Below are 12,609 nucleotides of genomic sequence, written 5' to 3'. Positions count from 1 at the left end.
TCTCATAAATATTCCGTCGGTACCACAATCTTTTGTGGTTTAGTTTTCTAAAGCTCATCTATGGCACAGGTTTACCCATAGCATTGCTTTTGACAAGATATTTATCCAAACTTGATAGATGTTGATATTTCCTATGCATATGTTTGTATCGTCATTTAATATTCAGAATATTGTAGGTTTGTCTCATAAGTACATAAATATGATTTCTTATATGCATATATTTGTGCCTTGTAACTGCATTCCAACTGTCTATGTGTTCTTTTTGGGTTTATTATTATGCTGCTTCTTAATTCTTAGTGCTATCCGTGTGAACTATCATACTCTTCATGAAAGATATGGCAGGTCATTGAAACCCAGCTAAATTATTATTAGTATTAATGAAATGAAAGTTGATATGATGAGGAAGATATGAGTAATTTCTGCTTAATTTGGTATCTTTATGTAACCAGAATCTTAGAAATTTTGAACACGATATTAACAAATCATCCTCTTGTTTTGCATATTTTGTCCATTGTAACTTCTGAATCTTCAGTTTCATTGGGATCTTGTCTTGCATGCTCTTATTTATCCAAAATGTCAGTATGGGTGATATGCCATTGCACTGCTGCCCTGCATGCTATTCCTTATTACTATGCTGAGGACCATCCATCTTCCTGTTCTATCTGATCTCCTGTTGTTCCACCACCTCAGCCTGCTATAATGGTTTCATAGTTTGGATTTATAGTTTAATGATGCTAGTGATTAACTCAACTTGTTTGTTGTGAGTATTTTTTATACAACACATTTCCTTCACAAGTTCTGTTGCAGATTTACATAGTTTAACAGAGAAGAGATCATTGGAAAAAAGTATGCATGCTTTTCCAGGTCTTGTTTATTCTCTGTAGTTTCAAGATCTACGATGCGAAGTTTAAGATTTGGCAGTTTGAACATCAATGAAAACTGAAGACTGGATCTATGTACTGAATTTGAATTGGCTGCTTTGTTCTATGATTTATTTGATTTCATCACTTAAAGATGTTACAGAGCTGTTTTTTCACATTTAGGCTGCGATTGCTCGTCAGTTCCTCTGTAAGTTTGTTCTAACTTTAGTTGTTTCTTTTGCTTCTCACTCTATTTGATGACCCTGTTTGCTCACCAGTGATTTGCCATTTGCTTCTCATTATGTCAACTTGTCATTTGTAGCATAGTACCTCCCATTTTGTTTAGCTGTAACCCTGTTTGTTCATCTTTGACAGATTGGATGTAGCTCTTGGCCTCTGGCATATGTTTTGTTTTCTTGAACATGCAGGGGAGCTAGATATTGAAGGAGAAAGGGTTATAACTATAGATGCATACCCACCCACTCACCCACACTTGTTCTATAGCAGCCTTTTGTGGTAGAGCCCAGGGATCTAAGATAATAAGAATGAGTGGTGGTGGCCAGCCGGCGCTTCCACGGCAATCGTCATACGAGCACCGTCGGGAGCGAAACTAGAGAACCCAAAACAGAGTATATCCTAAACGCAGGGTTCCCCCTAACTGTAGTCCTTGGACTCTAATACAAGTTGGATAGAAACGCACGCACACAACTGACTCCCTGTCGTGGGTGGGGTCGTGGGCGTGCCCATGTCTTCTGCCGCTATCCTGGTCTCCCCCTTTCTTCCCACTCTCTTGTACACAAACACAAGTCATAACATCACTCCTCTCCTTTCGAAATAGCTCGCCCTCGAGCTGGAAGGCAGGGTAGCGGTCCTTGAATTGATGGACAGGTTCCCATGTAGTATCTTCCGGTGTAGTACCACCCCACTGGACTAGAACGTGCCACACTCCGCGACAAACAGCAGCACGGAGGACACGCTCTGGTGTCGACAACAGGCCACCATTTTCCATAGGTGGCAAGGTGGGGTAGCTGCTGGTAGAACTCCATGGTACTGCGTCAGCACTCCAACATGGAACACGTCATGGATTCTAGCATTTTCAGGCAGTGCAAGACGATATGCCACTTTGCCAACTCGTTCTGTGAACAGGAAGGGTCCTGCATACTTTGGGCCTAACTTTCCTGCCTGCTGTGCCACCAGCGTTCGCAAAAAAAAAAAAAAAAAAAAAAAAACGTTCGCACTTGCCTGTTTAGCAGGCGCAGCCACACCCAGGAGCCCACTGCAAACTCAAGGTCGCGGTGATGCTCATCATGATAATGCTTGGCGTGCTGTTGAGCCTGATGCAGTCGTTCTTTGACTCTGCCAAGAAAGTGTCCCTATCCTGCAGCATGGACTCCACTGCCTGAGTGTTTGCAGAGCCAAGCTGGAAGGGATTCAATGGCGGTAGGACGCGACCATAGACTACTTTGAATGGTGTATCCTTTTGCGGGCTGTGTGAAAGGAAGACTATAAGAGTGAGTGGTGGTGGCTGCCGGCGCTTCCATGACGATCGTCGTGCGGGCGCCGTCAGGAGCGAAACTGGAGAACCCCAAAACAGAGTATCCTAAACGCAGGGGACAATATGCCACGCCTCCTGTCGTGGGTGGGATCGTGGACGCGCCCACGTCTTCTGCCGCTGTCCTGGTCTTCCCCTTTCTTCCCCTTCTCTTGTACACAATACCGATCATAACTTCTTTTCATATGTTGTCAGGTGCATCCATCACATTCTATCACTTGTTACGAAAATAGCTACAGACAGATGGATTAGCAGAGAGACCCTAGATCCGTCCTTCTTCGGGGACTATCTTAGAATTTTTTTTTTTGCTTGACTCTAACTGATACATAATGGTTTTTTTTATAGAGACAACGTACTTGACCCCTAAGTAATATCCTAACCGAATCAATCTATCTTATCCCTTTACTAACTTATCTCTTTCATAACTAATCCTAATCAATCTAATCTGACCTGTACGGTTCATGCGCTACAGTATCACGTGGGCCATTGGACCGGCTCCACTTGCCCTAACAGGAACTAGGCATAGTTGACTATAAAAATAACGAAACAAAATGGATGAGAAGACGATCAAGGATAACAAAAAGTTAATACAAAAGAACTAGTGTTGGACAAATAAAATTGGGGTTTTCGGTATGAAGAAACATCACCACTGTTGTACCTCTTCCCATAACTTGCACATCCTGGCAAACTAGCTCCACGCCTAGGCTACCTGCTGGGTTGGCAAAATGCAAATAAGCCCTATTGAAGTTACACCTCTTGAGCTCTTACCTGATATTTCATAATGTGTACACCACTAGAGTCACTTGATTGTTGATTGCTTGTAGTTTGCTGCTTCCCTGCTTTTATCCACCAGGACATAAGCCTATTTGCCTACTGAGAACCAACCGCTGGCTGAATGCTACTGTTCTGCTGGTCCTGGTTATTGTTGATACTTGTGTATTGAACCTTTTCGGAGAACTGAGGTTAGGGCGTGATTTGCGTCTCTGTTGTAGTTTGGTCACACAAATCTGCATACATCATCGTTCTGTGTGGCCACTCTCCTGCAGTTTGCCTTGGACTTCTTTCTCTCTAGTGGCAGTTGCTCCACTGAAGATCTTGCAACTTGCATTGTCTTTCCAGATTCACACCCAATGAGCCTCCATAACTGAGCCTATAAACTGATGATTGCAGTCTACTTTATATTATGACAAATATCCTAGTATGTACCAATGGCTGTCCAACTTTATATTATGACTCAGCTTATCTGGTGTCATGCGGCGGTGCGATATCTACCTTCTTTTTATCTCCAATGTAGTGTATGAGAAGTAAGCCATATAGATCTTGATTGCCTTTATTTTTTGAAAAATGATTTTTTTTGGCATAGCATTGATTATACCACGGTAGACCTTAAGTTTTTGCATCATGGTTTGCGCACTCATCCTTTCTTTCACATCATCTCCGATTTCTCATTTCTATCTTCCCATTCAGCTCAAATTATTCGGGACTATTCAACTTGAATGTGACTTTTACTTAAAAGAAAACAACTTGTACTTCTAAGAATAAAATGTTAACCTTCTTCAAGGGATTTTTTTCTTCTGAACTGTAATTTTCATTTTGAATTCCTGATACAATTTAGAACTTGTTTACTGCAACAGCAGATTCATCTAAAAGGATAGGCGATTTGGGGAAGTAATCCAACCTGCCCTGATTTCATTTGAACAAGGTTGAACAAAGCAACATGCACTACTACAGATTGACCTATCACCAACATCTTTATCACCGTCGGTATCATTAAAACCGTTGGTGATAGCTATCACCAATGGTTCGTAATACGAACTGTTGGTGATGAGAGTATCACCGCCGGTTCGTATGAACGTGCGGCTTGCTAACTATCACCACCGTTTTGTCATACCAACTGACGGTGATAGCCCATCATCACAGTTGCTTTGCACCACAAACTGACGGTGATAATGTGCTCCTCATCACTGCCGCCTCGCTAAGGCTGGATAACGAGCTGGCTCGGCTTGGCTCGTTAAGATAACGAGCTAGCTCGGCTCGGCTCGTTATCCTAACGAGCCAGAAAGCCAGCTCGGCTCGGCTTGTTAAGCTCGCGAGTCAGGTATAAAAAATACACAAAATATAATATTTGCATTTATCTAAAGTTTGAGAATAATAATAATATAAAAGAAATGCATCTAGACCAGTTACCGGTCAATTTATAGGGTCTAGACCAGTTAACAGTCAATTATAAAGTGCAAGACATGAAGTAATACAAAAACTAATATAAGTTTTGATATTTTTTTTTCCTGGAAGTTTGGCTTGTTTAGCTCGCGAGCGGCTCGCGAGCTAGCTCGAGTTGGCTCGTTATTGCTAACGAGCTAAAATTTTGGCTCGCCGAGCCGAGTCGAGCCAGCCATAAGCCGAGCGAGCTAACGAGCTTCGAGTTTTTCGTCCAGCCTTACGCCTGGTTGAAGACATTTTCACCGCCAGCTTGTTGTATGATACGGTGGTGATAATCATGCTGCAGTATAAATAAATTCATAATTTTTTCAAAAAAAAAAGTCAGATGAAAACAAACTTTATATAAAAGTTGTAGACCTCGACGAGATCGACAACTTTGTAGTTGATGACTTTTTCATTTAAAACCATCTACGGTCCCATAATTCTGTTAGAAGCGCTCAAATTTTGAAATTCAATTTTTTTGAATTGTACAAACGACCTTAGATGGAAAAATGACCAAAATCAAAGTTGTAGATCTCGATAAGATATACAACTTTGTAGTTGACAACTATTTCATTAGAAATCTGTCGGTGTTCCAGACCGGGGGGTCCTCGACCGACTAGTGAATTTATTATGCGTGCTCCCGATTCCGGATGGTGATGCAAAGAGACACAAGGTTTATACTGGTTCGGGCAATCAGCGCCCTACGTCCAGTCTGAGAGATCGAACTTGTATTCCTTACACCGGAGTGCTCGTAGTAGGGGGTTACAAGCTAAGGGAGAGAGGGAACTAGTCCCAGGTCTCAGCAGGGTGTCGTGTGGGCCGTCTGAGACGTTGCTCTCAAGCGGCGGGAATGTGTTTGTGTGTTCTCTGATCCTCCCTCTCTCTAAGTGGCCCAAGTCCTCTCCTTTTATAGTTGAAGGGAGGACAAGGGCAGTACATGTATTACTATGCGGCGTCGTGCCGACAGGGGCGGCATGTCCGATCCCTGTGGCCTGTTCCTGTGGCGGCGTGGTCGTCGGAGTGGTCCTTCCTTAGAGTACTGGGGCGGCGTGGTCGTCCCATCAGATCCTGTGCGTCGTGGGAGCCCCCGGAATGCCTCGGAGTGGACGTGGCGGCGAACGTAGCCACTGTGGATGGACTATGCACGAGGCCAAAACTCGGTCGGTGCCGAGGCTGGTACTGCGGTGGGGGTCTCGGCAGGCTCGGACCCCAATATCGCTGAGGCCTTGGTGTATAGTGCCGAGGCCCTGGTGTACAGTGCCGAGGCCTTGAGCGGGCGGCTGATCGCGGACACAGTGGTAGGGCACAGTGGCCAGTAACCCCCGTCATATCCTGTCCCAGGCGCAGATCGTGGTCACAGTGTTAGGACACAGTGGCCGGTAATCCCCGCCGTGCCCTGTCCCGGCCGGTATGGTGGTGATGCGACTTCGGGTCGCGTCGTTCATTCTGTGACGTTGAGCCGCTGTCCGGCTGAGATCGTGGGGGTGGTTGAAAGTATTAATGTGACGTGACGCACTGTCGGGAGGGTCGGCCGAGGCGGGGGGCGACGGACCACGGACGAGCCGGCCTCGAGCGACACGAAGAATGAGGCCTCGCGCGAGACGGAGGCCAGGCTCCTTTCCGAGGCCTCGCGCGAGGGGCCTCGCGCGAGACGGAGAATGCACCTCCTGCCGAGGCCTTTCGTGGAGAGCCTCGGGCGGGGCGGAGACGGCGTTCCCTGCCGAGGCCTTCCTTGGGGGGGCCTCGCGCAAAGCGGAGTTGGTGTCAGGATGCCAAGACCCCCTGCTTGAGGCTTGAGGCGAGGAGGGGGAGGACCCAGTGGGCTCGGTCACGATGGGGAAGGGCCCACGACTTACCTTTTTGCTTTTATTATTTTTAGATAGGACTTGGGCAACCCATTTAATGTTTTGCTTGGGGTACCCCATTCTAAGGTACCCGACAGTAGCCCCCGAGCCTCGGGGGGAGTGCGTGTATTCCCCCTGAGGGTTTGCCGAGGCTTGGTTTCTACCTGCCCCGTAGGAATTGGGGTTTGTTGTTTTAAGGTTCCGGTGGGTGCGCGCGAGCGCACCCGCCGGGTGTAGCCCCCGAGCCCCTAGGAGAGTGGAGTTACTCCTCCAGGGGCTTTCTTCATTTCCGTGTCTGAACGAGTAGTTCTTATTGCATTTGCCGAGCCCCCAAGCGCAAGTTCGGGTTACGGGGGTCTCGGCGAGGTTGCGGGAAGAAGCCCTCTTGTCTCCGCACAGAGCGAGAGGTTCGTCAGGGGCCCCCTGACTTTGGGTATGACCCTCATGCTTCCTTTCGTTCGGAAGGAGGGGTGGAATGTGCCAGGCTACCCTCAATGGGCATGAGTGTGGACACTTCCGGTGAGCCGTTCGCTGGGGGATGGCTAGTGGTCCAGAGACGCACTCCAAGAGTACCAGGGGGTTTCTCTAGTGGGTGCCGAGGCCGTTCGCGGGCCTCGGTGGCTCGGTGCCTCCCTACGATGGGATCCCATTCGGATACTTCCCCGCCGGTCTCGGACACGACTTAGGGTGCCCCGAGCGAACGTTCGCTCAGGCCTGGGCCATTCGTAGGCTCGCCTCGCCGTCGTCCCTGACTCTGTTGCCCTGGGGCGGCTATCGAAACCTTTTGGAGGCCCAGCCTTCGAACCCCTGGATCGTAACGGGCTTGGTGCCCTTTTTATCGTGTTTGTAGTAAAACTTCTAGCGCGGTTTTAGACTGTTTGTCTTTGTCTTGGGTGTTCTAGCCCTTTCTTCTGATCTTCACATGTCCTTTTCGTTCGGACGGAGGGTTAGTTTGTCGAGCCCATTCTGGTCTCGGCAAGGTTGCAGGAAGAGCCCCTAGCCTCTGCATGAGAGGGCCGTCGGGAGTTCTCCTGACTTTTCATACGCCCCTCACGCGTGAGGGTTTGTTTGTCGAGGCCCCTTTGGGCGCGAGCCCGGGTCGTGGGGTCTCGGCATATTTGTAGGAGGAGCCCCCTAGCCTCTGCATAGGGCGAGAAGGCCGTCAGAGGTTCCCCTGACTTTTTATGCGACCCTCGCGCTTCCTTTTCGCTCGGAAGGAGGGGTGGAATGTGCCTCGCTACCCTCGATGGGCACGAGCGGTGGCACTCCCGGTGAGCTGTTATCAGGTAGTCCGAGTGGAGGTCCGAACCCCATTCGTTAGGGGATGGCTAGCGGTCCAGAGACACACTCCAAGAGTACTAGTGGATTTCTCTAGTGGGTGCCGAGGCTGTTCGTTGGGCCTCGGTGGCTCGGTGCCTCCCTACGGTGGGATCCCATTCGGATACTTTCCTACCGGTCTCGGACATGACTTTGGGCATCCCAAGCGTTTCGCTCGTTTGGGTCTCGGCCCCGTACAGGCTCGCCCACAGTCGCCCCTGACTCTGTTATCCTGGGGCGGCTGTCGAAACCCTTTGGGGTCCAGCCTTCGAACCCCTGGACCGTAATAGGCTCAAAGCCCGGTTCCTTCCTATGAAAGGAACAGGCCGCGGGAAATATCTTCCCTATCGGCTCGGCCGCGGGTGGCGCGCCTTTTGAGGCGGTTTTGTGGGGAGGCGAAACGACGCCTGCTGTCGTAGTGGCCGAGCGCGATGTGATGGACGGGACGTAACTGTCCTCGCATTTAATGCGAGAGACGTGGGCGCGTGGGCCGCCGAAATCGGCTCATGGTTAACCGCGCCGGACGGGGAAAACCTCCCCGATTTCATCGCCCGTTCGTTTCACCTCCTCCCTGCATAAATACCCGAAGAGTCTCGCCCCTCCTTGTCTTACCTTGCCTGCCACCTCCATCGAGCCGTTGCCAGAGCAGCGGGTGCCAGGAAGAAGAGGGGAGAAGAGCGAGCCTAGGGGGAAAGTGAGAAAAAAGCAAGAGCGTGGAGGGAGAGAGGAAAACTCACCGCCGCGCCCGATTCCTCCATCGCATTCATGGCCAGCAACATCGTCGTTGTCGAGGCGGACCCTTGGGATCCGTCGGATGTCACTAAGGAGATGCTTCAGTCGCTTGTCGACGGTGGACTCCTCCGCCCGGTGACAGACCCTACTAGGCCGGAGTGGATTGCTCCGTACAACGAGCTGGAGCCGAGGCCTCGCGACGGCTACGTCATGAGCTTCGTCTCCTTCCACGAGCACGGCCTCAGCGTTCCGACGGACCGGTTCATGCGGGCGCTCCCGCGTTACTACGGCGTGGAGCTCCACAATTTTAATCCCAACTCCATCGCTCAGGCGGCTATCTTTGTTGCCGTCTGCGAGGGGTATTTGGGGATCACTCCCCATTGGGATTTGTGGCTCCACCTGTTCCGGGTGGGGCACACTACCAAACCGACAGGCACGTCGGGCAAGAGGAAGGCATCGAGGGCCGGAGGCTGCACTCTCCAAGTGTGTCAGGACCGCCTGCACCTCTACATCCCGACCCAACTCACGTCCTCCAACCGCCGGTGGTGCACGAGTTGGTTTTACCTCCGCAACGATGATGGAGGACTTCCCCCTTATACTGGGCGGATTGTGGGGAGTTGCCCGGAGAAGTGGAAGTGGGGCGTCCCGAAGGTCGACCAGCCGAAGCTGGAGCCGCTCCTGGAGGGGCTGGCGAGGCTGCGGAACCATGGCCTCACCGTCGCTGTGGTCGTGGCCGCCTTCCACCGCCGGAGGGTGCTGCCGCTGATGGCTTGGCGACGGCGGCTGTTCGAGATGAGGCCGGGTGAGCCCATCGAAGGCACCCGGATGTCTTCCTCTGCCCTCTCCGATGAGGAAATTCACCATCGGGTGGGGGAGACGGTAGATGTGAAGTTGAGGGGCGGCAACCTGACCCCCTTCGCAATGCGTCCGTCGCGGGGGTTCCTTTCGCTGGTAAGTCGAGCGCCGCTGTAGCCTCTGAACCTCCTTAATCTCCCTTTATCCCTTGTTTCCTTATGCGCATTTGTCGTTTCTTCAGGGGATGAGGGACGTGCGCTCCTCCCCGCCGCCCATTCCCGAGGACACGGGGCAGCGGGCGATCAACCACGCTTACGCCGACGCGCAGAAGAAGCGGAAGGATGCTAAGGCGGTGAAGCACATGAAGTATATCCTTGCGCGCGAGGCGTTGGATAAGCGCCGTCGTCAGCAACGGAAGGATGGTCTCCCGTTGGAGGAATCCCCGTCGACGTCGTTGTCGACGGAGGCCTCGGACGGGAATGACAAGGGCGAGGGGGGGCAAGGCCCCCTAGACCACCTTCCAGACGTCGAGGAGGTGGCGCCCGGGGCATCGGTAAGCAGCCCGGCACCCCCGGGAAGGGGAGAGGAAGCGGACCCGGGGCCGGCGGTGGCCCCCTCTGGGGCCGAGGCTGACACGCCCGAGGCGCGGGCGTTAGGCAAACGCTCTGTCGGCCTGGTAAGCTCGGCGGTCGTGGCAGAGCCGGTGGCGGTGGAGGCGACGCCACCGGCCCCACAGAGGATCGAAGGGGCACTGGGGTCCGCCGAGGACCGACCGGCGCCGATGGATACAGATGCGACGCCACTACCGCTGCCTCCGCCATTGCGAATGAGGTTTGCTGTGGCGAAGCTGGGGCTGCCCCGTTCAAAGTAAGTGTATTTTTGGTGGGGTTATGGTGTCTTCCATTCACTTTTTTGGTCTCGTGCTGACCCAGTGGGTTGATTTTCTTCAGTCGGAAGCGGCCTGCGGATGACCTCCCCTTGGCGCCCCTTAAAGCGCTTAAGGCGAGCCCCGGCTCCTCTGCCCACGGGGTGGCGGAGGCACAAGGCGCCATCCAGCGCGGCGCGGCGTCGGCGAGGGTCGACCCAAAGGAACCGGCTGCCCAAGGAAGGGTTGCCGAGGCAGCCCCTACACGGTCGGATGGGGCCATCATGCCCTTTGTTGCCGAGGCTCCCCGGGCCTCCGGGGCTGAGGCGATGGGGGCCCCGGCGCCCATGACCGCCGAGACCGCAATGTCCACGGCCGGTGCTTCTGCGTCTGCCGAGGCCACAACGATGGAGGCCGGAGCCCCTAAGACCACCGAGGTCGTGATTGCAGAGGCTGGAGCCCCCGAGGTCACCACGGCCGTCGTGACGGCAGCGAGGCCGTCTGTGCAGGAGGCGGAGATGCGGGCGGCGGAGGCCTTGGCCGTGCCCTTGGCTCAGGGCCCGTCGTTGTTGCGGGAGAGTGCCCGGGAGGTGGAGGTCTATCCGATCTCCTCCGATGATACCTCCCGGGCGTGGGAGGTGGTCGGCGCCGAGGAGACCGATGCCGTGGAGCAGCTAGCGTCGCTCTTAGACGAGGGAGGCTCAGCCCTCGTGTGGGTGCGACCCGAGCCCCGCGGGTGGGATCACCCGCGGGTACTGTGGTGGAGCCGGGACAACCCTGAGGGGGAGCCTTTGTTCGCCCTTGAGGACACGGCCGAGGACGGGCGCTGGAGTACCTTCGAGCAGTACCACGAGCTGGCAGAGCGGTCGCTACGGACGGCGTTGTCCGTGGTGGCCGACGAACTGCCCGGAGTCGCTCAGGTTCGTGTTTTCCTTTCTCGCGCGACGTTGTTCTTTCCTTGGTTTTGTCGCAATCGATGACCTCTGCTCTGCCTCCTTAGGAGCTCGAGACCCGGTCCCTCGGGAAGTCGGTCTTCCTCCGGTGGGAGAGGGGAATCTGGGACCAGCTTCAGAGGCAGAGGGGTCTTCTTGCCGATGCTAACGAGCTTCTATCGGCATGAAGCGCGGAGGCGGAGGACCTCCGCCTTCGCTGTGCCGATGCGAAGGTCGAGGCGGCCACAGCCCAGACGCAGCTCGCCCCCTTGGCGGCGCGGATCAAGGAGCTGGAGGAGGAGCTTACCCACGCCATCAGTGATCGGGATGCCTTTAGGTCCCAGGCTGAAGAAGCGATGGCCTTAGGCAAGGCCCTCGCCGGGCAGCTGGGGGCAGAGGAGAGTGCGCACCAGCTGACCAAAGGCGCTCTGAACGAGGCCCTTGCTGCAGTTGAGGCCTCGCAAATTGAGGCTGTGGTTTTGAGGGGGATGGTCGAGGGTGAGTTTGAGTCCCCTTATTTTGTTTTCTTCCCCTTATGTTCGCTCCCTAACTTCCTTGTATGTCACAGAGCTGGGGAGTGAAGCCTCTAGGGTGGCCGAGGCCTCTTGAGTCGAGGCCCAGCGGTTGAAGGAGAAAGCCGAGGCCTGTTAGGCCGAGACCCGACGCTGGGAGCTGAAGACCAAGGGTGAGCTCCGTGGGCTCCTGTCCCTAACTTAGGTTGTTTTTTCTCTGGCTCGATCTTATTTCATTTTCCATGGTGCAGAGTCAGAGGCGGAGATCGTTTGGGCCGCTAAGGCTTCCAGCGCGGTGCAGACGGTGCTCGAGACCGAGATCGGGGAGCACGAGGCGCTAAAGCATGCTGCCCTTTCCGCCTGCGAGGCCCTGGAAGTTGAGGGGGTTCAGTCGGGCAGCTCCCTTGGGAGCCGCTTGATTGCGCTGAGCAGCCAGATGCGCGAGCGGCTCCGAGGGGCTCTGCACATGAGTGTCAAGTGGGCGATGGCCGTCATCTCCTCTCACTATCTTGGTGTTGACCTCCCGGCCATCAGTGATGGCTACGTTCTGCCTGATGATGATGAGGAGGCCCACGCGGTAGTCGTGAAGCTGCTGGAGGTGGCGAAAGGCCCTGGCACGGCACTAGCGACACTCTTTGAAGATGAGGTGGTTCCTCCCCTACCCTCTGCCGGTGCTAGGGGCCCTGAGCCTTAATCTGTGCCCCGGGGGCTATGTAAAGATAGAATAGGGGTTATTTTTGTATCATAACGTTTGTGGCCGTCGAGGCCTTTATTTCTGACGTATTTGTGTTTCTTAGTTGTTTTTCTCATGTTTCCGAGCCTTTGCTCTCTGTTGCTCCTGATCAGACTTCGTTTGCAAAACACCCCTCTGGGGCCTAAGCCGTCCCTTGAGCGAGAGGTAGTGAGGGAGTGCCGTAGCTCGGGGGCGTAGGCCGTCTCATGACTCTACCGGCCTCTTGCTTAGAACAGACCTTGGTCCGAGGAGTCTCTACAAATGA

Source organism: Miscanthus floridulus, chromosome 16, assembly GCF_019320115.1.
Source record: "Miscanthus floridulus cultivar M001 chromosome 16, ASM1932011v1, whole genome shotgun sequence".
Lineage (NCBI taxonomy): Eukaryota > Viridiplantae > Streptophyta > Magnoliopsida > Poales > Poaceae > Miscanthus > Miscanthus floridulus.
This window is presented reverse-complemented; position numbering follows the sequence as displayed.